A 27,841-nucleotide genomic window follows, 5' to 3' on the forward strand; every position below is an offset into this window, starting at 1 on the left:
TTTCCCATTGCCTTTACTAAATCAAGAAGCTTAATTGCTCCTTCTTTGGGGACTGAAAGATCATTTGTTAATCCCATTCATTTTGCAAGTGTGAATCTTTGCAGCTGAAAAAATGATGCTGGTGTCCATTAACCATTTTAAGCATAAACTGGAATTATTACTGTTCATTTTTCTTCTCCTCTTTCTTTTTTTTTTTTTTTTTTGGTCCCATATAGCAAGTGTAATGAACTCAGCCATTCCAAGTAAGAAATTCATAAATTATAGCATGCAGGGAAACCTACTGCCTGATTTCTTCATTGTAGGAGACCACTCCAGTAAAACAGTGAGAATTTGAACTTCTGACAGAACTGAAACAGGTGTTTCATACAGCTTTCACAAGACAAACCAAATGTTTCTGGGTACAAAAAGACAGCAACCATTGCAATTCTAGCCATCTGGCACTGGGGTGTTTCAATTTCCTTAGCAGTTTACTTCTAACAAATGTACTAAACCTCAAAAAGGAGATGCGACCCAAAATAGGATTTTGGGAGGAGGGTTATAATAAAGGCGATTTTTAAAGACTGCCTCAGCAATGATGTATATACAGGTGTGTTCATATGTACAGAAGAATAGATAAGAATTTTAAATCTTACTAACATTTACTAACATACTTAAAAACTAACATACTAAAAAACTAACATTTATTTTATTGATGTGAAAATCTCATTATTGGAAAGCCTGAAGTGTTCATCTGAAGCAAGGCTCCCTAGCAATAACAACAGACACATTGCAATTTTAACCCATTGGATAATTGCATCAATTTTTTTTTTTTTTTTTTTTTTTTTTTTTTGGTAATTAAGCATTAATGCTTCAATGTTTAGGTGCAAAACTGGGGTTGAGTCCAAGGCATGGTACACCATCCTAACTCATGTTAGTTTTAGCACAATTTCTTAAAACTCGTAGGATACCAAAAATGGATATGGAAGCCGACTGACATGACCTCTTCCTGCAATGCACGAAGATTCAGAATAATAGAAAGATAAGCTAGAGAAAGTACACATTAAACATACAGGAAAAATACTTGTTTCACATAGACTGAAAACGTAGATGACTGTCTGCCCCACAGACTATGAATCTCTCACTGCTTCTTCACGAGTTGCCCTCATCCTTGGCCTAAATACAGTGCCTCAAGATAGGCGCTGTGCAGGTTTGACAAAAATGTAATACAGACTTGACTGGTCAGGACTGGACAGCAAACATTGTACCCAAAGAATGACTATGCATGGCTATACTAACTCAAAAAATACCTTTAGAAGCTCTTTTTGAAAAGGGTTTTACATTGTACTGCTAGCAGATTTCAAGTGTCTTTCACTAACAGGAGAAAACAGTATTTGTCCTTCCCTGGAGCCAAATTACATTTCAGAGTAGGAGTCCAGTCCTCCATGTAGGATGATTACAATCATCTTCTGGCAATTCATAGATGCATACCTTAATTGAAAGCCATGATTATTTAACACAATTTAGTAATTTGTATTTAGTAGCAATCTTTTTGTCATTTCTGAAAAATATATTTCCTGACAGTGTAAAGGCCAGCATACTTGTAATCCTCTCACAGTGTTATACTTCAAAATATGCTAACTTGATGACAGTGCACAATTGTCAATGACCTTTATTTCTTTTTTTGTTGACAGACAGGAGATTTCTGTTAACAGCATTTACATTATATACTGCAGAGTCTATATTAAAAACTCAAGAACTAGCCTCAAAGAATACTCTTCTACTGTTATTGTGTGTGCAGACTTTCTCCAAGCAGCAAGAGAGGAGTTCATTATGACTTGATACTATTTTATTTGTTTATCACTAGGACTTCTGAATGAGACAGAAATGCAGCACTGCATCTTCCAGAAGAAGAAAAATTAGAATTTTTAAAGTTTAATATAAACCTAGCATACTAGATTTTCCCTATTCCCTCCTCCACAATGAGAGTTTTTAAAAACCTCTTATTCTAAATGATTTTTGTGTATGGCTTTCTCAATTTGTTTTGTTTCACTGTAAGCTCTGAGGAATGGGAACTATTCACATCTGTGTCCCACAGGATCCCAAGCACACTCTTCATGCGCAGCAAACAGCAATATTATAAGAGTGCCAGCTGTCTGCCTGTCCTGTGATGAGAGCTAACTGCTACATTCTGTTCCATATGTGATTATTCTGCACTGCAAACTTTCATTTCTACACTTTAAAGACAAGTTTGAACTAAAATCCTAGATCTGGATCAGTGTATTTCTGTGAGTCTGTCAGTGTATTTCTCCATAGGTGAGTCTCAAGAATAAACGTGAAACTCCTAAAGTTTCTAAAATTTATTTTATATCTGGATATTGGAGTCCAAGCTCAAAATGTGCATTTCTTGGATTTAGATTCAATGAGGCTCTCTGTTGCTCTCATAGTGCATGCAAGATACCTACTTTACATAACTACTGGCAAGAGCAACCTCTAATAAATATCATTTGAAAATTGCCTAGTCTACAATTCTTTAAATGAAATCACCTTATATATTACCAGGGAAATAGAGAACGACAGGGACATATGAAGGAGACAGTGTATATGAAAATTAGGTTTTAGGTTATTTGTTATTAAAGACCCCCAAGAGAAACTGTAGAACCAACAGCTATTCCTCAACAGAGAAGCCACAGCAAGCTAGTCCAGACACAGATTTAGCACAGTTGACTGTGGAAACACACAGAGGGAGTAAAGACACAATGCTTCCTCTTAACGTCAACAAGGCCTCTGCCAGGACATCTCTTGTAGCAATTACATTTGTCATTTATTCACAATGTAAAACACAACCTGGCCTCTCTTTGGAAGTTAGGGCTTATGCACCCAGAAATGCAGCAGCCTGACAGCTCATAGCAGAAGTCTGACTGCAGCAGACAATGAATATTGACAAGGAGAGAAGAGAAAAAGAAAAAATTGCAAGGTCAGTCTGGTATCAAAACATTTCCTACTCAAGATTGTGAAAATCTTGGGAAATAGATTGCTTCTGCTCATGTTTTTACACCTGAAAATATATAAATTCTCACTTGCCATTATTATATTCAGCTAATGGGAAGGGAAGCTGCTAACAAACTCAGAACAAAGAAGCAGAAGTAAGAGCTCCACATCCCATTAGCAATCTTTGAAAGTCATCCTTTGCCCACTAAGCATATATAATCAATGCTGATAACTTTTGACAGTGTCTAGCACAGCCACTTCCCATATCTTTCCACCAGACAACACAGTATTGGCTGGCATTGCCCACACAGACTTGATATGGCAAGAGATGTGCAGCTTTTCCTATACTTATCTAGTTGATTTTGTTGAGTCCAGCTTGAGGGCACCTTTCAAATTTGTAAAAGAAGGCGGCCATTATCTTTCTTTCATTGCTGAAGCACAATTCAACTGTTTTACTGTCGAAGTATAAATCAAGTTCTCACAGTTGGAATCAGTAAGTTGAAATTCTCATTATTACATGAGAGGAATTTAAATTTTGTTACCAAAGATCAAAACTGGCAATCATTGCAAAGTGAGCAATCATAATGCATTGCAAAACTCTGTGTTGGCAAGGTTAAGTGTGAATAATTTTTTACTCTTACACAGAGAACAGCACTGAGATTTAAGGGTTATTCCACCCTATTAGTATCTCTACTACAATTGGGGGAGATACCAGCCACTGGAGCAGGGCTGCATTACTAGTGTTTTGAATTCATCTCTATAATCTTCTGCCTACAAAGAGACTTCAAATTGGGAAGTTTGCTGAAAACGTACATTGTGCTTGGAGATCTTCATGACCTACATGTTTTCTAGCCACTTTGCTGATACCTAACTAAAGCCCAGGGTCATATCACGCACATTTTGCTCAGAAAGAATCAAGCTTGGGACCTGAGTTATAAATTCCTATCTGTCTGTGCTAAACCCTTCCAAAAGACGTCTAAAGCGCATCTTAACCACCTGAGAATAAATGATGTGGGTCACACATGACTCAACGAGAAGGGCTTACTTCAGAGTGTAGAGGTTTGCCTTCATATTTATTCTAATGCAACTTTGTGACCTTTTGTGTACCTTTGTACTTCAAATAACCATTGATCCTTCACCAAACATGCGCACTGTTCTCTTTCCAAGTAATTTAGTCAGTTCTTCTGCATTGCACAAACACCTACTCATCTCTGTAGGATGTCATTCTTTTGACCTTTTGCTAACTTCAGTTCAAAACCTCAGCTTATTAAACAGCATATGTTCTTCCCACTATAAGGTTTACCAGCAGGATTCATTTTGTTTCTTTTTCTCTTTCTTCAACTCCATCATTTATTTCTGAGTTGAAAAATACTAATAATGTTTGATAAGCCAGACAATACCTAGCTTTCCAATCTAGATGCCATTCTCCAGCATAGCAACTACTGAAATAGCCTGTAATTGCACTTGAAATAGTTCATAAGAGATTTCTTTCAGGCAGTATTCTTTTTCTGTAAGTTATGTGACTGAAAATTACTCACAGGCTGAATTATTAATATCATTAGCTTTATGAGACATGCAAGTGGCAAACAACAAGCCAAACCCACACCTCTTCTACCTTCTTTCACTTTGGCAGTATTCCCAGTTTGACTAGTCAGTTCTGCAACAGGCCACATTTTGAGATCTTTATTCTGTCCCTATCAATCAGGTGAACGCTAAGTAAAGCCTGCCAATGAACACCAGATCACAAGACTACATCTGATCCCAAGTACAATCTCCAGTTTCATGTGTTTCATGTCTTTTGTTCACTCTTCAGGCAACTGAAGTTATTTACATATTCTGAAAAATGTGTGGAGCCTGGGTTTTCTTTCCACAGAGTCCAGGAGTTACAGAGTCCTTTTCTCCTCACATTATCCCTGAGCCAAAGTTTAGTTCTTGGGTGAATGTGAGTAGGGTATTAAGATACAGTACTAGAAGATTTCTAACCAAGTCCAGATGCTTGATCTTATAAGCAAGATAAACATGTAAACAAGGTAAACTGGCAATTTTGAGGAAGGTTTTAGTTTGCACAACTAAGATTTGAAAGAGGGGCCAGTGCTGACAGATAATATTGATGGAAACAATTGCCAAACTACAACTTATCTAGCAAGCATAAATAAATGGAACCCACCTCATCTTTTATAAACATCCTGTAGAGGCAAATGCAGCTCATGTGCTACTGAAGAGTTTAATTTATTTGCATAAAACATTTGAGAAGGCAATTCTCTCTCCTTAAAATCCATTGAATCTGAAAAATGTATTTTAGCTACTCAAAATGTTGAATTAATTCCGCTAGTGTAAATACCTGTTTGATAGCTAAGTTCATCTTGGTTTAATTCTATCTGCAAAAAAAGGCTGTATTTACCAGAATTTTCTATTTAATAATGTGTTTCACTACAGGATAGCTAACTGAAGCCTGCACTTATGTTTTCTTCTACTGAGTGTTTTCTTCTACTGAGTAAACGTCAGTATTGATGGCTACTCTTGCCACACAGCTACATTTAATAAAGATGCCAAAAAACAATGTGTTTTACAAAACAACAAACTTTGTGCATGAAGCAGCTAATTGGAATTCAGGAAAGGATTATTGTGAAGACTATGTCATGACTATCTCGTAAAAAGGAACATAACAGAGATGATAGGAAAACATTTAGAGTGTAGAGGTAATGACTGAGAAAGAAAGTGCCCGTTTGGTCCAATAATATGTTTATCTTTAAGTCTGATATTCTTTTTGTATCTATAGGTTTAAGGACTTCTGTTAGATATATGTACTATAATAAATGGGAAAAGTTGGGTTTCAGTTTTCAGCATTTTCTATTATCAGTTTGATGAATGAAAATGACGTTTGTGAACAGCACAGGTTTTTTTTTTTTTTTTTTTTTTTTTTTTTTTTTTTTTATTCTTACTTAGCCTATATATCTAAGCTCTACTTTGGAAATAACCAAGGCCAAATTATCCATCAGCAGAGACTAGCTCTTGTGACAAACCTAGCCTGCATCCAACTGTTTGTGTCTTCAAGATGACACATTTGCTGAGCAGAGACTGTCTATATGAGTTGCTGCTGGTTATTTCTCCTCCTTTTCATTGCCATTGACAGGGAGCACATCAGAAGAGTTAAGGATTTTACTGAGGACCAAAATGTGCCTAATCTTTGCACAGAGATAGAACAATATTTATATAATATTCTGATACACGTGCAGTTCTTGAATGTAGGATAAAGAAATTCCTCTAGCTGTGCTCCTGAAGTAGAGCCAAAGGCTGGGGGAAGAAATGCAGCTAGGAGTATGCTGCTACTCAGAGAAAAGCTTCAGCAGCAGTTATACTCCTCCAATGTGACACTGAGTTGGGAGGAAAGTGCCCCAAAGCCTGTGAGTCTCTTGCACTCTCTCTGCATGGGACAGTAATGTAGATACTTTCAGCTTGGTCATTAGCCGGTAGAAAGCATGCTTGTGAAGGGTCTTTTTTAAATAGCAGTAGGGGATACTTTAGTTAGGTTGGACAGCTAAGGCAAGCATATGATATAAAAAGTACTGAATCTCTTCTCTGCAACTTGGGGTTCTGGTATAGTTGGAACAGTTTTGAATACAAATGTGTAATAAACTACCAATTATGAAAGGAATCTAATTAGCTTGTTCTTGAACATTGACTATTTGTTTTGCATAAATATTCTTTGTTATGCGATTGAAGAAAGGGGAAGAAGTAATTGTGGAGATCACAGGAGGGAGGATTTTTCTCTTGCTTTGAATAGGGCGAAGTCCAAAAGTAGAAAAACAAAGCCAAGTAACCTTACCTGTCAGGGATGGAGAATCAGGCAAAGATGTTTAATGAGTTAGTTCAGTCTGAAGAGATCCTCTTGAGGTGGCTATAGGGGTTCAGCAGTTCAGCATCTCCAGTATTGGCCTGTGTCATGGACAGAAGGGAATACATTGGTCCTATGTGAGACAACAACTATTTTCCTAAAAATGCACCCCTTATTGTAAGTGGCCAGGTAAAAAAAAATTCAGACGTAAGCCTAAATAGGTGCCTTTTATCTATGGTTTTATGTTATAACACTCCAACATAGAATATTCCACCTGTCACCCGTCCAACAATTCATATCAGAATAGCAAGCGTCACTCGATAGACAGGACTAGGGCACGGAGACAAGAGTACACAATGTACACAGTGCTTACCCTCTCACTGCAGAAGATTACAGCAGCAGTGCAAATGATACCACTTTAGAAAGGCAGCCAGGAAAATACTGAGTTGTTCTTCATTGGCTAGACACCTTTTCAGCACAGAGATAGCCACAATCTCTGTTTCCAAGGAATTCTTGTAACTTTAAAAAGTGGCGGTCTGTTGAACACAATTGGAGAATTCCTTTGACGTCCGCGTAGCAGAGAGGATTCAGTTCTCTCTGAAATGGAAAGGATAAGAGAGGGAGAAAACCATCCATTTCAAAGAAACTACAGGAGGTATTGCAAAGCTTTATCTCCAAAATGCTTTTCCTACTTCTGCCACTAGGACTTTCAGGTTACTTCAGAGTAACCCAAGACCTCTGGGGTTAAAGCTAAATCCTTTTAAGTTGGCTGTTGTATCACACTCATTCTACTCCCTTTAAAATGTTTTTATGCCTGGATTTCCAAATGGAACTCTTTAAAGGTTTCAGTTTGTCCAGAATACAGTTGATACAGTTAGTCACTGCTGAAGGAATAATTACAATATAGGAAAATTTCCCTGCTAAAATGAAAGAATGTGTCAGAGATTAATGGTAGCCTTTCTTTTCCCACATTCCAAGAAATGTGGACAGAGGACAGAATCCTGTAGAAATAGTTTTAGAACCAGCAGCTTCAGGATTAAACAGAGACTCTGTACTTTCAGCTAAGATGCATACTGAGTATTGTTGTCATTATTAACATACATTTCACCTTTTTTACATTTATAATCAGGTTTTTTTAGCTGAACTCAATTCCATTTCCATACTGCAACTGAAATACCCCCCACATAATGAGATATTCAATTCCTAGCAGTTTTCTTATTTGATTGCAATTAGCGGAGACGAGATAATGTAAACAGGAGTGCTTTTAACAATAAAAGTAGGCTTTTCGTAATACACCCCCTGAGCAGTTAGTAATGTGCAATTACACACAGAGAAAAATGTAATTTATTTGGAATAAATGTGTGGTGTAAGATTAATCCTGTCAATTCAACATGAAGATTGTCAACTAAATTGCACCTTTCTGTGTGCTGCTGCCTTGAGACTGATATTTTACATACAAAATCCCACACTGCTGCTCAGATGACAAGAACTGAAGAATCAAGAGTGCCATAATTGCAATGCTCACCACTTAGTGAGGGGGCCTGAAACCTGACACTCAAACTGCACAAGCTCAGGAAGATTCAGGGACTTTAGACCTTTGCCAGAAGCAGACGTACAACTACGCTTTAGTAGAGGAAGAGCTCAAAGGGGTTGCCGGTACAGTAACTGCTTTTAAGAATTTAAAATTGCTTCTAAGAGCATAAATAAAGGGGAGCAAGAAACATTTTCAGATGCTGCAGCTGAGTAGTCTATATCTTAATTGTTATTATAGTCTCTGGCAGATTTTGGATTGTGCCAGTTAGCACACTCCCAAAGAAATCCCAGGCCCGCTTTGGGAATTAGCATAGGTCACAAACAGCTGCCAGTCGGCCACCCTGGTTTGCCAGGTAAGAATGCTTAATTAATAACATTAATTAGTTGCAGATCATTCAATGCCAATTGGTGTTAGAACCAGCTAACAGTCCTATCCCTATTTAATTTGCTAGTATAGGCACAATCTGGCAGATCTAAAGAAAACAGACAAGTGATACACTTGGAGAATAAACTTTATATACACTGTGTTCGGTCCAGAAAGGGAGGCTCAAGCCTTAAACTGTTTTCTGTTCAAATCAATAAATGCCTAAATCCTATGAAAGCCCCCAACACAGAAAATGAAGCCTTCGGGCTGGCTTTAGTCAGCCAGCGAGGTACATCCTACGTCAGGTAGGTGGGTATAACAGGAATTCATAGGATTCATAGGAATCATTAATTAAAATGCCTTTCCTCTCATGTTATTATATGGTTCTTTTGAAAGCTCTCTGTTCCTCTGTTGCTGCCTTCCATATGCACATTGTTGGACAGTGGGATTTTCTCAGCTTTACAGCTACTCATTTTCTATGTCCCTAGTTGTCAAATAACTAGTCAGATGGTAAAAAGAAAAAGCAAGAAAAATGAACAAGCCACATGTTTTCTGTAGAAAATTATTTCTTGTTAACAGAAAGCTGAAAATCAACTTACTTGTGACTGAAATATCAGAATGCTAACAATATTTACCCAGCGCTTACAAATCGCTTTGTAAGCAGGGGATTTTCTAGCTGCCTCTTCTGTTCGTAGAAGGCTTGAGCATGTAATGTCATTTGACAGAAAGTAGCCCAGGACTTCGAGCCAGATGATACATGCAAAATAAATGTATGCTGAGGGTAATATTTCATGAGACAGCTGTGCCAATTTTTGCAAGACTTGCTGCCAAAAGGAATGGTCCTACACCCTCCTACCCTTTCCTTTCCCCCCAAGGCCCTCAGCTGTGTAGCCCTGTCCTGCCTTATTCCAAGGTCTGACATGCACCTGAATCCTTAGCAAGGAAATTCAACTCACTAAACTCCCACTAAAGGCAGAAACATAGTAAATGGTTTAGAGCTTACTAAGCCTTGAACATATTCCACCCTTCAGCATCTTTAGCGAATGAAAAAAAGAAAAAAAGAGAAAAGAAAAAGGAAAAAAGAAAAAAAGAACTGTTGAAAACTTCTCTAGTTTACAAAAAATAATTGCTAATATCTGGAAAACATTTTAAAATCCTTTCACTTCTGCATAGTGGTGACACAGCCAAATGTATTCAAAATTCACAGTCAAGAAAACCAAATATTGTCTTAAATTAAGAAACTTGGTTTGGGCAGATAAAAAAAAAAATAAAGCTTTTGTTATATAACCATCAATATCAAAAGAAGACATTCCTGTAGCACACTCTGATTTATTAGGCAAAGTACGAACTGAAAAAATGTTTGTTCTCATTTTGCTTTGAATCTTAGTCTTAGTGGAGTATCCCAGTAACATTTCAGATACAAGTGACTATATATTGTCAAAGACCAAATCTTGCAGTACACTTTTTTCATTTTCAAATATTATTGCATTCTCTTTGCAGATACGAATGCTGATGTGTCTATGCTAAGTCTATAACTGTTTTTTCACCTGAAAGAAGAGTTACTCTGTTATCATCAATAAACAAAGATTTTATTCTATTGATATGTGTCTTATTCACTGTGGATAAATACCAAAAGAGGACATCACTTAATTAGCTTCACAGTCAAGTCATCACTACGAAAATTATCAATAATACTAATATACATTTTTGTTGCTTCTGCAGAACTTGCCTTTACTTTCCTTTTTCTGTGCAACAAAAGTTTCAACAGTTTTAGTCTATGCTATAGTAGACCTACACTTATGATCTGCTCCATTGGAATGATTTCCTACATTTGACAGTCCACTGTGGAAATCTGTGACAACTCTTTTACTTAAGCCTCACTAAGCCTCATGGAAATTACTATTTCTATTTTTAATGAGGCAAAATCATTTTCCACTTTTGCCAGAAAGGGCAAAAACCTATCCTTTTTAGGGTGAACATGTTGACTTGATGGCAGTATTTTAGCATCGCAGTCACTGTCATTGCCACAGTCCATGTAAGCTTGCAAATTGGTCAGCTAGGAATGTAAAAAAATCATTCCTAGCCTGAACACTGGATGACAATAACCCTGCTTGCTCTGCCCTCCTTGTAAAGGCTCAGTAGTCCCTAGATATAATTATACCAAGAATAAGTAATGGTATAAAATCAACCTTTGTTACCAAAAGACTGAACACATGGGGTATTATACTTATGCCTTTCTTTAGGTAGACTAACGCCATTCTGCAAATACAACTCAGGCTGGAGTTTTTTTGTATTTATCTAATGTTTATAAAGAAAAGCTCTGCAGACATAAAAAAAAAAAACCTTTTGGGGGGGAAAATGAAGCAGTATGTGTCATTCTAGGAGATTTTACACGGGGAACTGGATACTTCTTCCCATATCTTTCTGCTTAGACTTTTCAGTGGCAGCAAAGGATACAACGGGTATGTAACACCAGTACAATTCATTAGTGCATGGTATTTAATTTAAAAGGCTAACTTCCCTATATCGCTTCTTCATAGAACGACAAACCATTCCTGACATGATGAATTATTATTAATAATACCATTAGAATTAGCAATCTCCTGGGCTAGCTGCCAGTGTTTGAGCAAACACTGAATAAACATTAGCTTGTCCTTTCTTGCATTTTCAGGGTTCCCAACCAGCTCAGGGAGTTGCAAGCTATTAGCAGAAAACACAAAGCATGAGTCAACCAGAAAGGTTACCTTTAATCCTTGCAAAAATCTCATTGTGCAATACCAAGCATTTTCAGCATTCTTAATGAGACAGAACAGGATAACTTAGTGTGTCGTTAACATTAAATGCAAAAATAGGCCACGTTTGATTTAGATGCAATGAAAAATATTCCATTTCAGATTTTTTTATTAAAATATTCCAGACAGACTTAAAGATTTAAGCTCTTGTGGTAGAAATAAAGTTATGAGAAGAAATAAGGAATTAGTCAATATCTGGCAAATGTTTTCAGAGAAATAGGAAAAACATTAAGAATTATCTGTAGATAAAATGAAGACATTTTTAATTAGCTTATTAAGAAAAAGAAAGAGGAAGAAATGAGAATGATACTTCTGGTTCTGCTATAACACTGTTTTAAATTGATTCATGAGACAGTAAAACATAAGGACAGGAAAAATTGGTAACTCCTTTTTGCTACCTGTACACCTGTTGCTAAAAATGAGGGGATGTCTTGAAGCTGCAGGATATAGCACATAATGATCATTAGCCTTAAGTTATGATTTTGCTTCTCCTAGTAAAATGTCACAGGCTTTGTAGTAACTTGATACTGCAAGGTCTCAGGTCTCGTTGGGCTGGTCTTGGCCTGAGAAAACTTCATTTGTTTAGATGCGATAGCAACTGTCTAGGAGTCAGGTAACTCTCGCCTAAATGTTTTTTTAGTTTAGCTTTAATTCATAGTAATAAGAAGTAGTGATTCTGTGTGGATTGAACTATGACTCTAGAATACAATGTGATGGGGAAGAGTGCAGACACACATGATACCAGGAGGTCCCAGACTGTAAACACAAATCACAGTCGTCAAGGTAGGGTCACTACAGGAGGACAACCTCGTGAACTGGTTTTAGAGACAACAGAAAGAAAATGGAATAACTGGGAACCAATGAAAATATGGAGGAGATGAGGAGCCGGTCTTAAGAAAACAAGAATAACCTCAAGCAGACCAGTGACTGAGGAGAAAGAAAACCCTTTTGGGAGCATCATATTCTCCCCAGAACACTGCCAGCTCTTGGGAAAACATCCCTCCTGGTCTTCCTGAGAAAGGTTGAATAATCAGCCTTGGGACCCAGAGTGACACTGGAAGAGTGAACATGTCTTCAGCCAAAGAGAAGGGGATGATGCTAGAATGTGTCTGAATAACAATTTACACTGTATTATTAATGAGACCTTTCTGGATTAATTTGGACTATGAGCGTAAGTATCATTGTAACAGGACTAAAGATAAGTCTTTGTCCTGTTTCGATTATACTGTTAAGACTTTAGTTAGACTAGTAGTAATGTCTTAGCTCCCTATCTAAGCTGTGTTCCCTTTTGCCCATACCAAGATTTTGAGTGTAATCCTATCAAGACAGACTTTGGTAATGAATATATAGAACTGTTGAGAGCTGTTTCTGGAAAGGAACTGTGAAATTGACAGAAAGTAAGAAAAATTATACACTAAAAAAAGCTAAAAAGAGAGAATTTTGAGATGGTAAATATAACTTCCATCACTTGTCAGTAAAGTACTATGAGAGATAATTGGCAAATATGCAGGAACATCAAAGTGATAATCAAATCATGTGTATTAAAAAGAAACAATGATGGAAAATCTTTATCACTCGGCAGTACTTTTCTAGAAATAAAGGCTGAAGGATGTGCAATTGTCAGAGCAAATTCTATTCTTATTTACGGTACTGTAAATAGTGAAAAATTCACCAAACTCAACAGCTGCTACTTTTTCCCCCTTTTTTACCACATTGCTGATGACTGAGCTTGGCCCTCAATATTTCAAAACCAGTAAACGATGACACACAATGACTCGTTCTGTCTATCTAGAAAAATTATTTTTAAATGGCTCTATGAGGTCTGCTAAATGGACTGAACTCTACTTCAGAACTGCAAACACATGCTGACACTTCAGTGAATCAGGGTAAGAAATATATTTAGCTAGCAATGCCTCAGGGACTATGGATAAACCGAGCTTGATTCAACATCTTAATGAATGAACAGAAAATGGAAAACAGCACATTAATTTAAATGAAAAAATGACACCAGTGTTTACATTCTGCCTATTCCAAATTGAAAGCATAAGGTGGAAACGAAAGAGTACAAGTAGCTTTTCCACATTCTGTGACTTTATGCAAAGGTCACACAAAGTCATAGTCTTTGTACTCCTATGGCTAGTCCAAAATTTCTGAAGGCAACTGAAGTACTGTAGTGCCAGAGTCAGTCCCTCCAGTGCCAGAGTAATGTGGCCACAGCCGGACTGCCAACCTGGTCCCAGTCTTCTGCACTGAGATCATGCTCAGATTTCTCTGTGTGCCACTGGAATGCTGGTTTTAGCCCTACCCTAAAAGGCAGGAACTGCTGACAGAAGCGTGGATCCTCTTAGACAGCATTATCATGTCCACAGGGTTGGGAAGGAACCAAGATGGGCCAAGGCCATAGCTCTGTCCCGCTTGGCTGAATTGGCTAATGGACTTAGGTTGCATTTTCCTTTCCTGAAGAGGAATTTTAAAATATTTTTATGTCATTAATAAGTTTCCACAGAGGTTGTAATAGCCTGCAGAACAGCAGCAGGCTGGTTGGTTTTCCGTTGATCTTGCTAAGCAATAGTTTTAACACACTCTTCCTTGGCTAATCACCATTCTACACAGTTCTTCGAGCCATTTCTAGTGAAAAAGAAAAGAAGGCGAGCAAGTGGGAACAGAAAACAAAGAAAAAATTGAAAATGTTTATTTTCCCCATAAATATGTGTGTTTCTCTGAAAAGCTATTGTTTATCAGAAAACATGTTATGAATATCTGATTTGTCATGCTTTTTAAGAGAATGCAGCAGACAATGGTTATTCTGAACTTTATTCCATGCTCAAGTACTGAGTATTTGCCAGCAGCCATTTCTGAATGAACAGGAAATTCATTATAATGAATTTCACTCAACAGTCAGTATTGTTGAATGCCTAAGTTAAAATGCTATATGTTTGTATTTTAGTTAAGTAAATGTTTTTCATCCTTCACTTGACTCTATGCAGCATTCTAGAATATACTGCAAAAGTCTCTATACTTGGTCCGATGCACACACAAAAACATTGCCCTTGTTCTGCCCTTCGTGATTTCTAACTTTTAATAGATTTCCTTCTTCTGGGAGCAGCATTTCATCTGAGCTTACTCTGCACTATACTATTCCTTCTGAAAAGCTTATTTAAAATTAATTTTAAAATAATTATCTCTTATTTAAAAGAGATAATTTTAAACAATTTATGTAGAGTATTCCCAAGTTATGATTTTGGAAAAGTCATTTTGGTCTCAGGATGGGGGTTACAAGAGTAGGTCCTGCTCCCAGCTTTGTCACAAATCTGCTGGGAAACGCTGTGCTCCATTGCAGTGCTCTGGTTTCCTTCCAGTCCCTTTAAGAAATATGTCTATACTTATTTTGTGTTACACTGGATTTATCATAAAACTGATGACAATCACACTTCTGAGACTGAGAACACACACAGTAAGTAACCCATATGCCCACTTGAAGCAACTAAGCTAAACTAGATTAAAATAAATATATATATATAAACTCTCCACAACAGATAAAGTCTGATAGTGGCTCAACGGTGACGCAAGCACAGAATCAAAGACAGTGAATCCATGACTCCAATGTAGCTTGCAGGTAAGGTAAGAAATCAATTCTTGAGAACTGTGGAGCTGTTCTTCTCTGTTCAGCTGCCTTCATGAAACCTCCTACTTCAAATATTCAGAAAACTCTAATAAAAAAGAGACTTTGCATAACTTTCCCATTTTAGCTGTAACATACATTACAATGTGAATATCGAATGTTCACAGCAACATGCTATATGCATGGACAGTATATAGGAAAATAATGCTTTTCAAAATTATTATTGCGGCTTTACCCAGGGATTAGAAGGCATGGTCCACGCCTCAAGGAACACCTTACATTGAAAGAGAACAAATACGGAAAATGTGAAAGGAGATAGAAGCAATTAACTCTAAACAAAAAGATGAACTTGTGCTTTCTGTTATTGTAATACTTGAAAGGTCCCAATTGTCACTCTTTTCTCCTTAAGGCATAAATAGTTATTGGATAATGTTTGGCAACAATGTGGAGTCTTAAGGAGAAAGTGTAAGAAGAAGATAGGATGTGTCTTCCTTATGGACTGCTATATTCTGAATCAAGGTTAGCCTGGTGGAAGATGCTAAGATGTTTTTCCGAAAAGCAATGGACAGAGAATAAGGGAGTTTTGGGCAAAATGAAAAATTAGCAAAACTGTAGAAAGGAGTAGCTGTTCAAGCAGAAACAGAATAAAGAGTTGAAGATTCACTTGAGTTCATTGTGCTGAAACAAAATGAAGCAACTGGAGCATTCATGGCAGTTGGCAGTGGCAGTAAGACAGTAATAAGTTAGTTGAAACAATGCACAAGGAAAACATGCTTGGTGTGGACCATAAGTATGAAAGTTGGAGTCAGAAAGATAATGGAAATAATAAGGTCTAGAGACCTGAAAATAAGGTTATAGATTTTGGCTTTCTGCACAGAACGCAAAGGATAAATCTAGAAATGGGGAACAGAAATACAGCTAGAGTTCATTACGCAGGAGAGGGCACAGAGGAATGACCATCACCAGTTGTTCAGGGCTGGTAACAAGAAGAACTGCATTGTTGACAGTGGCCAAGAATATGAGAGAAGATCCTACAGCATGAAAATTATAGTTTCAGATTAGAAATAAATTGAAGATAAAATCTGCTCAAGGGCTCCACATGAACAGAGTAAGAAAATTGATCCTGCAAACTATTCAACTCATGCCAGCAGAAGCCAAGTTATTTTTCACAGTATTTCTTATCTTAACCCTTTCATAGTAGCTTGTCATTTATTCAAAGGCATATTTTCAAAAATTTTTTTCACAGGTCTTCAGTACTGTGGAAACTTTGCATAGAAACTTTGCCCATCAGTGAATAAAAATTGCTGAAAAGTCATTTTTAATCTAATGTTGTATTAGACCAGACAGTAAACTGTTGAGCTTTCTGTTTTCATTTCCTTTTTACACTTTGAATTTAACTTAGGTTTTTGAATTAGTAATTGTAATAAGCCAAAACTTTTCACATGAATATGTCCATCAATTCAAGTATGTATCTAGTGATCAGTTGGGGCAGGGTTTGAGATAGAGGTCTAAGGTCTAAGAGATTTAAGTAATTAACCTACTACTTCTCTACAATGGGAGAAGAGAAATTCCTCAAAAGGAATATTCATCTGCCCTTAAATAAGTGATTTTGAAAGAATTGTTAAACCAAGGGGCATATTATCAACTGTGCCAATGTTAATAGAGAACTATCATGCCTCTTTTTTGCAACACCTGTCATATCCCGGAAAAGTGAGGAAGGTATTAATATATTGGTCTGTAGCCCAAGAATGTCTCATCCTGCAGGAAGTAATGGCAGCTGTTTACTAAACTGGTGCCACCTTGACAGTGTTAGCAATATTTAAAAGGAAGCTTTTAAGATGAAACACTCAGATTTAGATTTCCCAAACAGAATTATCAGTGTATTTAAATAATAATAATAATGATTTTTAAATATAAGAATTCACAATAAACAAATAAAATAACAAAAGGAGAATAAAAATAGCAACGGAGGATTGTATATTTCACACCTGCAGAGAATGCCACTGCTTTCCTAGGGTCTAAAGGATGTGCTATGATTATTCTTAAAGGGCAGATTTATCTAGTACTCTTACACAATGCTAGTTGTACACAGTTTCAGTTAAGTGCATTTTAACGTGTTGAAGATGTCCATGAATTGTAACATTGAACGGACAAAACCTGAAGTTCTTTAAATAAATTCTTCCATTGAAATATAAATCTGATCTTATTTTTAAAGTCAAGAGCCTTGCTTTAACACAACTTGTGCCACTGAAGAAAATGGAGTATTTGCACTAGATGATCTCTCATTCCAGGGCAATATAGCAATTTTTGCAATCCAACTTTTTGAAACATGGTTGACTATAACCTTTTAGCAAGTTTGGTTAAAAAAAAAAAAGAATTAATCTCAGACTCCACTGATATATTCCTCATTCAAAACAAGACAAACTCTAAGCCCTTTCTATGACTCTGGAAGATGTGCAATAATTACTAACACACAAGTGCTGTGTAAAACTAATATCTTTAACACAGGAAACTCCAAAGAGTATTGCAGAGGTTAGTCATTTATTCTTATATAAAGTTCATCTGGATCTTTTCTTTGGATGGCAAAGTTCCTCTTTCATCAGGGAATAAATTGTTAATTCCCCTGAGATGAATATCAGATTCAGAGCTCCTGCACTTTGGTTTTTTTCCAAGCCATTCCATAGCCACGGAGCTATGTTCCTACAGAGCTATCAGCCTACTTCAGGAAGGGAAAATCAAACAAGTGCACATGAAATTTAGTGGTGATTCCTTTATTACTGGTGTCAGATTGAAAATACCCAAGGAGTTGCCATGCAAGGAAGAAGCTGTCCTCCCAATCCAGAGCCATAGAGCAAAAAGAACATTACCCGTGCCAGATAAAACACAATGACTATCATCACTACAGATAATCAGTATTCACTACTAGTCTAAGAGCATAAGATGAAAGAAAAAGAGGAAAAACAAAAGGGAGGTTAAAAAGAATTGAGAAAATGAGCAAGTTTTATAGCCTCAACTCTGCTGTCTTATTTCTTTCCTTTTGGGCCATTTATGCTACAAAACTATTATCATAAAATGCAATTAAATAAAAATATATTGTGTGAAAATCCTATCACGAAATTTGTACTGCTGAAGTATGTATTGGACAAGCAGTACAATATATAGCAAGCAAGCAAGTCTTATATGCCCAGTCAGCCACATTTAGTTGGCACAGAACTAGAATCCTTCTGCATCTGCCAACTAGTCAGCATCTGGCATCTGACATGTCACAGAAAAAGCCTGTAACCCAGTGAAACCATCTTTTTTCCCCACTGATCTGTTATGAAGCTTCTGCCTTTGTCTTTCACATGAAGAACCACTATTAGATATAGAGAAAGTTAATTTATTTTTGATTGAAGTTCACTGTACATAGCTGATGCACTAACACTCGACAGCAATGTTTCCTGCAAAAAGCTAAATGATACAAGAATTTTATTTCATCTTATTTTTTTTTTACACTCCAAAGTTAGGTCCTCTCTTTCAAAGCACAAAGTTGAATATGATTTTATTGTCTAATTGTTACAGAAAAGAGATAATTTCATAGGCACAAATGCCTTCTAGTTGCCTACCCAGAGTCTATGCCTTTTAAAATATTTATTTTCAAGAAATATCAATTGGACATAAATGCACTCATCTCCCACCTTTAAAATATGTTAGTATTATTTGTTTTACTATGGCTATTCAGCAAATCTACCTTTACTTGTTTGAGCAGGGCAGCAGTCTTAGAGTACACACTGCTGTGAGTGATGTCAGGAAAATTTCCATGGACTTGAAGAGTACAGGAGTGAACTTTTAGTGAGACTAAAGCAAACTATTTTATTATTGATATATATCTCTGGGTGTAGGTGTGGGTATGTGTTTAGATTTGGAAGTGGGGGATTCAGCAGAGTGATTCAACATGAAAGAAGGAAAAAAATTGATGTAATGAACCACAGCACTTTATAAATCACAGTGCTTTGATGGCATAATACATTGTTTTGTTCTACATGGACTTCAGTTCTTTAATGATTACGTCCCTCAGCTTACAGAAGGAGCAGTTCTACTTGTAGGGTTAAGGTTTCATGTCAGCTAATAACGTGTTAGGCTTTTTGTAAGAGATGTAGTACCTGAATTCTCTCTTGAGCTGAAATTTTCCAATAAATATAGAACATGATTGACATTATTTGATGTCCTTGTTTCTGCAGTGGCTCTAGATCTTCTAACAGTCTTTCTGCAAGCAGAGAAGAAAGGGATGATGCTCTAGTGTTAATGGACTCTGGTTCAACAACATCAGGTTGCTCCCCAGCTTAGCTCACAACTCTGTGCTCCACATTAGAATACGATTTCCTCATGAATAACGCTCAAGTGCCTTGGGATATGTCACTGAAATAGAAATGTCAGCTCATTTCTCCAGCTCAGCTGTCTTACATGCAAGAAAAATGCAGGAATGGTTGATGCAGGTGAAATCCAGAGGCCCAGAATCTCAAATGAGAGCAATGTAATGCCAAATTACTTGAACAAAATAGCTGTAAAACAGTAACAAGAATATTCCACTATCCTTCATACCTGGGACTGGGGCTTCACCCCATTAGGCAAAATCTGCACCTTCACCTCACATGACTATATCAAACAAAACAGGAAATCAAACAATCTATATAAATAAAGCAATAAAATTTAAATCCTATCAACTTGAGGTATTGCAGAATACAAATTTGGGAAAGATAATATTCTCAGTGATACAACTGAACATAATATAAAGTTCCAATTAGCTAGACATAATTCTTATGTGTGTGTATAAATACATATACCTATAGACAGCTAAATAGATGGATAGATAAATTTTTTTACTATAGCTTATGTTGTCCTCTATAGCAAAAGATAAAAGGGAGTCAGATTGACATTAGCAAATATTTCTAGGTATTTGGGAGTTAGATTCGCTGCTTTTTTGTGTGTGAAGAAGTAAAATTGTTTTTATGATTAATTTTCTCCTCAGGGCTGAGTTATTCAGTGAGTATACAATTGAGCCTATTCAGACAAGTGAAGTTTACAAAATGATACTCAGATTCTAGGTAGATGAAAGTGGGATTTTCTTTTTTTTAATGTTTGTAAAGCACCATGTGCACTACAAAGAAGACAAATGATAATACTTGATGAAACATAATTGTGGTTATGCTAGGTTAAAACTCATCTTCTCTCCCACAATACCTTTGTGATGTCTATTATGAAGATATTACTGCTGTCCCCTGAATTGTGAGTGTATCTAAGACCCATGATGAAAATTTGGTACTCCACTAGACTGGGTTTTGTATATTTAAACAGCCTCTGTCCCTCAGACCTTGAAATTTAGTGTCTGGTTTGTGGATTTACATTATGTGATTGACATTTGTCACACCATTGCTGTTATGAAAATGTAAATTTCCTTCACTGTAAATACCAGTCCTAGGTCTACATTTATTTCTCTGATATTTTTTACATCCTGAAGAGGAAAATTCTTAGTCATAGAGTTAAGCCTTAAACCTTTTCATTACTGAAGTGAGTAAGAAGCAATTATCCACATCCAGCTTCTGTGGAGAACCAGCACTAAGTGACTCTTAGTCATTAATAATCTGTAAGAGCTCTGAGACACAGACAGAGATTTGTCTTTCTCACTGTAACTCCCAGATGACAAAAACCCCAGAATATCCCGTGTTTCTAGTTACTGTAAGAGAAGAGCTTCTGCCCAGGGAGACTCCACAGAGCTACACAGGAAAACACTCCCAATAATGTCCCCATGTCCGAGGCGCCTTATGGCTACTGACATGGGTTTTAATCCTGGCCACAGAACTACAAGCATTAATATTAACAAGAACTCATATAGAGATAATGAGTCAGTTTAAAAAAATGTCTAATAACTACAGATAATAAATCACATAGCCTAAAAACACCAGCCTCTCCATACATGTACGTTCATTCATTACAGAGGTATAATTTCTAGGCGTATAAGCAGTGTCCTTTAATACAACACATAAATATTTTGAATGACAGCTTGACAGAAAAGCAAAGGGTGGAATATCAAAGGTTTTGAGCTATGAAATTAGATACTTGAGATTATAAGAACAGGCCTAAGTGATGATCTCCAGGGAAACGTAAAAGGAGATTCAACTGGACTGAAATGTATGAGCCATAACACTCCTACCAGCAGGGGCCAGCCAGGTGCTTGTAAAAGGATGTACAGAGATCCAGTCTGCCATGAACAGGAACCACAACAGCAAGATCATCTCCAGATCAGCGCTCTTCAGCAGACCATCCCGCCCCAGCTGCCCCATGCCGAGACAGTAAAACTGCCACACTGCACAGTGAAATGATCCAAAGTTTTCTGTTCTGGGCTTTGCTATCTCTCAGACAGACTCCCTCAAATGTCTACTCTTTAGCGCTACTATAGGTATATGTGGTGATTTGGTAACACCTGCAGCTGCTGGACGCATTCAGAGCCAAACCATTCCATTCACAGTAACTACTGGGCAGACCTGGAACAAAAGAGATTTTTACTCAGCACTATGATGTGATTTCTCTTCATCTTCCGTGGTGCTCTATCTCTGCTTCCACAGAAATCAGAGTTAAATCTGGCATTTACTTCAGAGTCAGAAACTATAGTTTACTATTGCCATAAAAATTAGCCTAGACCAATATTAATGATGTAGTGGTGAAAGATTCTTCACCTTATTTTCAGTCCCTTAATTTTCAGCTACATCTCTGTTTTCCAGCTCAAATAAACAAAATGCAAGAAGCAGATGGTATAATCAGTAATACTATGGAGTATTAGCTTCAGGAAAGGAGCTGAGCAGGCTTAATCTTCACGGTCCTCTGCAGCACTAATTATGTTCTCAGTGAATGAAGAGTATCAGCCAGCTACTGTCATGTGAAATCTGCTTTGCTTCCACGTCCCATTAATTATGTACTACATGCATAAAACCTTTTCCTTCTCTTGAGCAGAGAGGGGAAGAAGGCATTGCTGTGGGAATCCTGAAGCAAATAAAAGGCGAAAAATAATTATCAAAATGTTTGGAGCTAAATAGAGTTTTGGAAAGGTGAGTCCATTGGAGAAGGGCTAAGCGTCCTGAGTCACTAGGCTGTGGATTCATTCAGTGTGCTCTATCAGCTGCAGAAGGTCTGGGAAGGAGATGGCCAAGGCAATAAAAAGTGAATAAACAAAGGAAAGGAAACCGAATACCTCACATTTAACCTTTGACATAACAGCAAAAATGAGCTGGCTTCTCAAAGTCTGCTTTTGTTCTATTAGTTAGATTCGCTGGCTGCAACAATATTTCTATAGATTTTTAAAAAATGGAATGTGATTTACCTGGAAACTTCAAGTTCCCTGTATGCATCAAATAAAATATAGGAGTCAGTAAAAGTAACTGTGTACTTATATAAATTGTATCATATAATTAAGATAGCAAGAAGCTGTTTGGAGAAAATCACTAACATAAATCCCAGATGGGCTGGGAGTACTTGGCTTGGCTGTTACTCCAAATATACTTATGGGAGTTCGTCACAGTCCTGAAAATGAACTGCTGAACAGTCTCATTAAATGTCAGATATGTTACAGGATCTTTCTTTGAATAGACAAACATTTCAAATTTTATTCTGGAGTTAACCACAATAAAAGTGGGAAGTATCTTCTGGTATCTTTAGATGAAGTAACATCCCGGGGAAATTGTCCTTCTTGAAAAAATCCTGTGGGATTTAACCATCTTGTTAAACAGCCACAAGCTGTGAGGTAGTGTATATAGATAATTTCAGGAGCACATTTACACCAGTTTGACTTAAACGAAGTCACAAAACCTCTTCAAGGTTGATGTCTTTAGTGTTGGGATGCTATGTGGATGAGTTTGGCGAAAAAAAATAGAATATTTCCATTTGATTTCAGTGTAAGAGACTCGGCTAGGCTCAAGTGAAAAAAGAGGATTCTTCAGGATCAGGTTTCACAGAATGCCCTGGGTTGCAAAGAGCTACTGGGCTCACCCAGACCTAGCATGACTGACACCCTCACCAGTACTGTAGGAACAAGCTGCAGATGCCTGATCTGGTATTGCACGGTACCGCTGTCACCACAGTAGTAACATCATCAGATCAACAGATACTGCAGGTAGATACAACCATCAGGTCCACATAGATACAACTTAGCCAAACAATCTGTTAAACTTTGTTCTCCCTCATTCTGGCATGTGTTTCTATGCTCCTATTCCACTGAGATTAAGCAACTGATCATAATTCCTTTATTTTCATGGGGGGAAAAAAAACCTGCAACCTTTTCTGCATCTCCATTGCTATATAACAGACTTGCACTTATTTTTTCAAGCATCTGTGCTTCTACAATTGTTGTTGATGCTAATGATGGTACTTTGAAACATCAGTGGGAAGGAAAGCAGTTTCCCAAAAAACCCAAGACATCTTTCCAAAATGCTATTCCACTATGCTTCACACCTGTTTCACTTAAACTTGCTGGATAGATAAAAAGCCCAGAGCCATACCTTGGTTTCTTCTCCTATTAGTAAGCTACTTCTAACCACATCTTTCAAAGATGCGATAGAATTTCCTGCTAGTCCTAGCTAAACAGGATACACACAAATATGTATCCCGTGTGAAATGCTGATTAACATCTCTGTTACAATTAAAAGGTGGAATAGAATTGGCTCTCTATGTGGGTTTTTTGGTTTTTTTTTTTTAATAATAGGCACCAACTTCCTCTTCTATGTGCAAAATCAGTAAGATGTAATTTTAGTAGAAATCATGCAGTGAGTGTTAATGTAATGCAGATTGCTCAGTTTAAATCACAGAGAATCTTTGTGTGAAATGGATGCATTCATTTTATGTTGCTAAGGACAGAAGTGTTTGATGAATATGTTTGATCCAATATTAACAAAAGCTGTCTGTGACTATTTGTCTTAAAGAATTTCTTAACTGTTTTCAATGCTTTACTGTACACTGCGAAAAATTATACTCACACTGATACCCTGCTTCGCAAGATATCTCACTGAATAAGGCACTCTTCATTTCAAGGCCAGTCTTAACCACAACGTTTTGCTTGTACAGTTATGTGAATGTACATGAGCAGAGAGGCGAACCATCCTTTGTAGACACAATTTGTACCAGACAGTTTATTCATTCTGGTAGATTATTTATTTATCCTGGGGAAAGAACTCTTTTAATGGGTACAAGCAGCTCCTCTATTAGAAGTATAATAATTCCAGTGTAACTATACAAACAGAGCCTTTATAACATAAGTGAGCTCTGAATTGGGTTCTTAGATAATCATATGTAGAATGAAAAAGAATATAAATCAAATAGGAGGCAGAGAGGCTAATAGAAAATAATTGTCTGTTTTACAAACTTAAATAATTCCATACATGTGATTTTAACAAAATAGGGCTTTTTGTTTCAAGCCTCTCCTCCTGGATCTTTTGTAGTTAGTATCTTTATATTTACCATTTAGCTAAGTTAGTTAATAGAGTCCTGAAATTGTTCCTGAAGAACAAAACCTCCAGCATCATCTACATGTACAGATGAGCCTTCCTCCTTTCTATGGAACCTACGGTCCTTATTTTTTCCCCTCCATTTTTTATTCACATTTTAAATAAACAATTTCAGCCTAATTTTATTTGGACTTGTATAGAAATACTACAGTACAAAATGCCCTACAAAATACTGAAAGAAAAATTACTTCAATTATTCCTGTTCTTACATTTATTCCATGCTCACAGACATAATCCATTTTTCCACCTTACAGATAACCTCCATCCTACCACTTCACCCTCTTAAACATGCAATGACATTTACTATGACATTTAAAGTATTAGTGTTTCCATTTCTGCTGTACATGTCCATTTTATTATTTCCAATAACTGCTCACAAATAGGGACAGATTTTCTAAGGAAGAGCTTCCCAGAAAGGGGAATCATAACAGAAAGGGTTATGAATGAAGTATAAATGGAAATATGTGTATAAGTGCCAGAATAAATCGCAGAAAAAATAGCCTGTGTTGATAATGCAGAACTGCAGCTCCAGAACACCATTCCCAGCAGTAAATTGAGGACCTCGTTGTTTGCATGCAGCCCCAACGGCTGTGCTCTGGTAAAGCCTCAGTACAAACAACTCTTTAATGTAAGACCCTGAACACTGGAAACATGAGAGTGGCAACAAGTTGGCACAAGTTGGCACAATAGGAAAACAAGCTATAAATCTACATCTCAAACACATTTTCCAAACAAGGAAAATCAGATAATGGGCAATAACTTAGCTTAAGATTTATGGAAGTTGAAGTAGGCAGGATTCTGAGGTAAAGACCACCCATAACAGTTGGAGGTTCCTACAATGTATAAAATATCTTTCCCAAAACTAGTTTGTCATCACCAATCAAAAGGACACTGAGATATGACTTAAAAGCCAGTATCTCCTGTCTCCCACGTTTACTCAACTGATCCAGGACAATCTGCTTCAATACATATGTTTTCATGCATGGTAGGACGCAGGTATGAGAGTGTGGCCATGCAAAATCAGCTTAAGAGATTTTGTGAATTTTGGAAATCCCCTTCCATAGGACCTCACATTGAATTTTATTACATTAAAATCCCTACAGATCCAATCTTACAAATAGATAGAAGATGTTCAGCATTTTCACAATGTCATTGTTGCTATGCAGAGCCCTGCCATGCATCTATCAGCTGTCATACCTAAGCAAATCAATTTTTATTTTAGGAAGGATTGCTACACATAATATCCAACTTTGATATACTGAGAAGACTCAAGTGATTTAAAGGTTTTGGGAAATAGAGTTTTAGTAAATGAAAGATGGTGTCAGCATGGTTCCATGATGAATTTGGTAAAATCTTAAAGTGTTACTCTTTTATAGCAGCACCCAGCAATTCACTCATTTTGCTGGGATTGCATTTGCTTTACTAGGCTCTACTTCGGTCATTTATTCTGTTATTACTAGGGGAATAGGCTCTTCAGGTCACAAACGCAACTTCAAGTAATCTCAGTAATAAAAGGAGGCAGTCCAACTCTCCACTGTTAAACCAGAAATGGTGGAAGTATCAGACCAGGTCAGGCATAGAAGTATGCTGAGGATCTGTGTGTGTAGCATGTTGGCCCAGTCAGCAGTGAAATCAAGAGTAAGGTGTGTGCTAATCTTTCCAGGAGGTAGGAAGAGGAAACCCAGCCAAAGTGTTTGCAACAGGAGGCAGGGAGTGCTCTGTCTAGGTGCTGACCATAAAGGAGGGCTTTTGTTCCAGATTCAAACACTTAAATTTAGGAGTTTGCAACACTGCCATCCACATATGAGTGCTATGTCTGAGTTCCCACTATAATCAGTGGTCCATACAGCCAGGTTATCCTAGCAGGCTGTTCAGCTGACCGTATGTAGGTATGTTCATTAGGATGAGCTGAATAGCTCTCTAGACCCCACTGGCTGGACTTAGGCATCTTAGTGCAGTACTCAGCTATCAAAGCATGGATGCCTACCATCATCTGAGACCCCATGGAGTATGCCCAATACCCACACAGGGCTGATGGATCTGACAGAAGGCCTACAGGAGGTCTGTTTCCTTCTGGAGTAGCAACTAGCAACCTGGAGGGATACCTGACACCCCTGAAAATAACACTAGGCACCTTTGTTTAGGCAACTGGTTCCTCTTTCGCCCTCTCCAGGTTTGAGATTCATAAGGACACTTACCAAGCCTGGGTTAGCTTGCATCTTAAGGGATGTTCTGACAAGAGACACCTGTAAAATTAATAGTTTATAGGGCTAGAATACACACTACTAGTTCATTGCTAACGATTGCTTGCTAGGATATTCAAAAAAGTGAGGCACAGCAGCCACTGTCTAACAGACAGATTTTCCCCTCACTTACAACTACATCTGTCTGGAAGGAGACTACTGAAAAATGTAAAGTTGTCTTTCAAACTTTAAGCAGCATAACAGGTCTCAAAGAAAAAAAATTGCCAGTCAGTTGACAGCTTCTGCTTCCTCAGGCTGGGAACAGCTGGAGAACGACAACAAGCCAGACCTTTATAATAAAAGCAGTGATATCAAAACTCAGGTTTATTCCTAGGGGAAGGAAAATGGCATCTAGGGATTTTGGCTGTTGTATTAATTGACTCTCTTTTCACATTTTGTGCCTGATGGGTCGAACAGATAACAATATCGTTTAAAACAAAAAACAAAAACAGTATTATAAATCATTCTTGTTGTTTATTTTATCAGTTTTGGCCAGGCAGTTGACATCATTACACTAATCCCCATGAGCATTTAATCAGTAATATATTTAGAAATGATTGTAAAGTTTTCAAGGATCCAACACAGTCAGATGCAGCACTGACTTGGGTAACTGCTGCCTGACACAACCTTCAGTGCAGTGATAATAGTTTATAGCAGGGATCTTCAGAAACCAGTGGAGCAGGAGTTGGTGGTTCAGCTAGCCAGGATCAAAGTTCAAAGCAAATGACAGAGATTAACTAACATAACAAAGGTAGACGTTTTTGAGGTAGGATATGTGAGAGCCGCCTCCACACAGGAACAACAAATCTGGCAACCACTGAGAATTTTTTATATTCTCTCCTTTCAGCATCCTTGTGCAAGTAAATATATACTCATCCAGAGAAAGTGACATAGCCAGGTCACTGGCCATCCATATGAGAGCAGGAGATGTTTCAGTCCCTATTTATTCACAGCT

General features: G+C 37.3%; 1 long non-coding RNA gene across 2 annotated transcripts in view; it reads right to left on the minus strand.

Annotated features, from left to right (window-relative positions):
- Positions 1 to 6,746: 6,746 nt before the first annotated feature.
- LOC135327344 (uncharacterized) overlaps positions 6,747 to 27,841 on the minus strand; it is a 65,259-nt gene continuing 44,164 nt past the window's right edge. For both annotated transcript variants that reach the window (XR_010387458.1, XR_010387457.1), the window contains 2 exons: positions 7,176 to 7,399; positions 6,747 to 6,903 (listed from right to left, as the gene is read on the minus strand). This is a non-coding gene — a long non-coding RNA (uncharacterized LOC135327344). The remainder of the gene's footprint in view (positions 6,904 to 7,175; positions 7,400 to 27,841) is intronic.

Source organism: Dromaius novaehollandiae, chromosome 2 (genome assembly GCF_036370855.1).
Source record: "Dromaius novaehollandiae isolate bDroNov1 chromosome 2, bDroNov1.hap1, whole genome shotgun sequence".
Taxonomy (NCBI): domain Eukaryota; kingdom Metazoa; phylum Chordata; class Aves; order Casuariiformes; family Dromaiidae; genus Dromaius; species Dromaius novaehollandiae.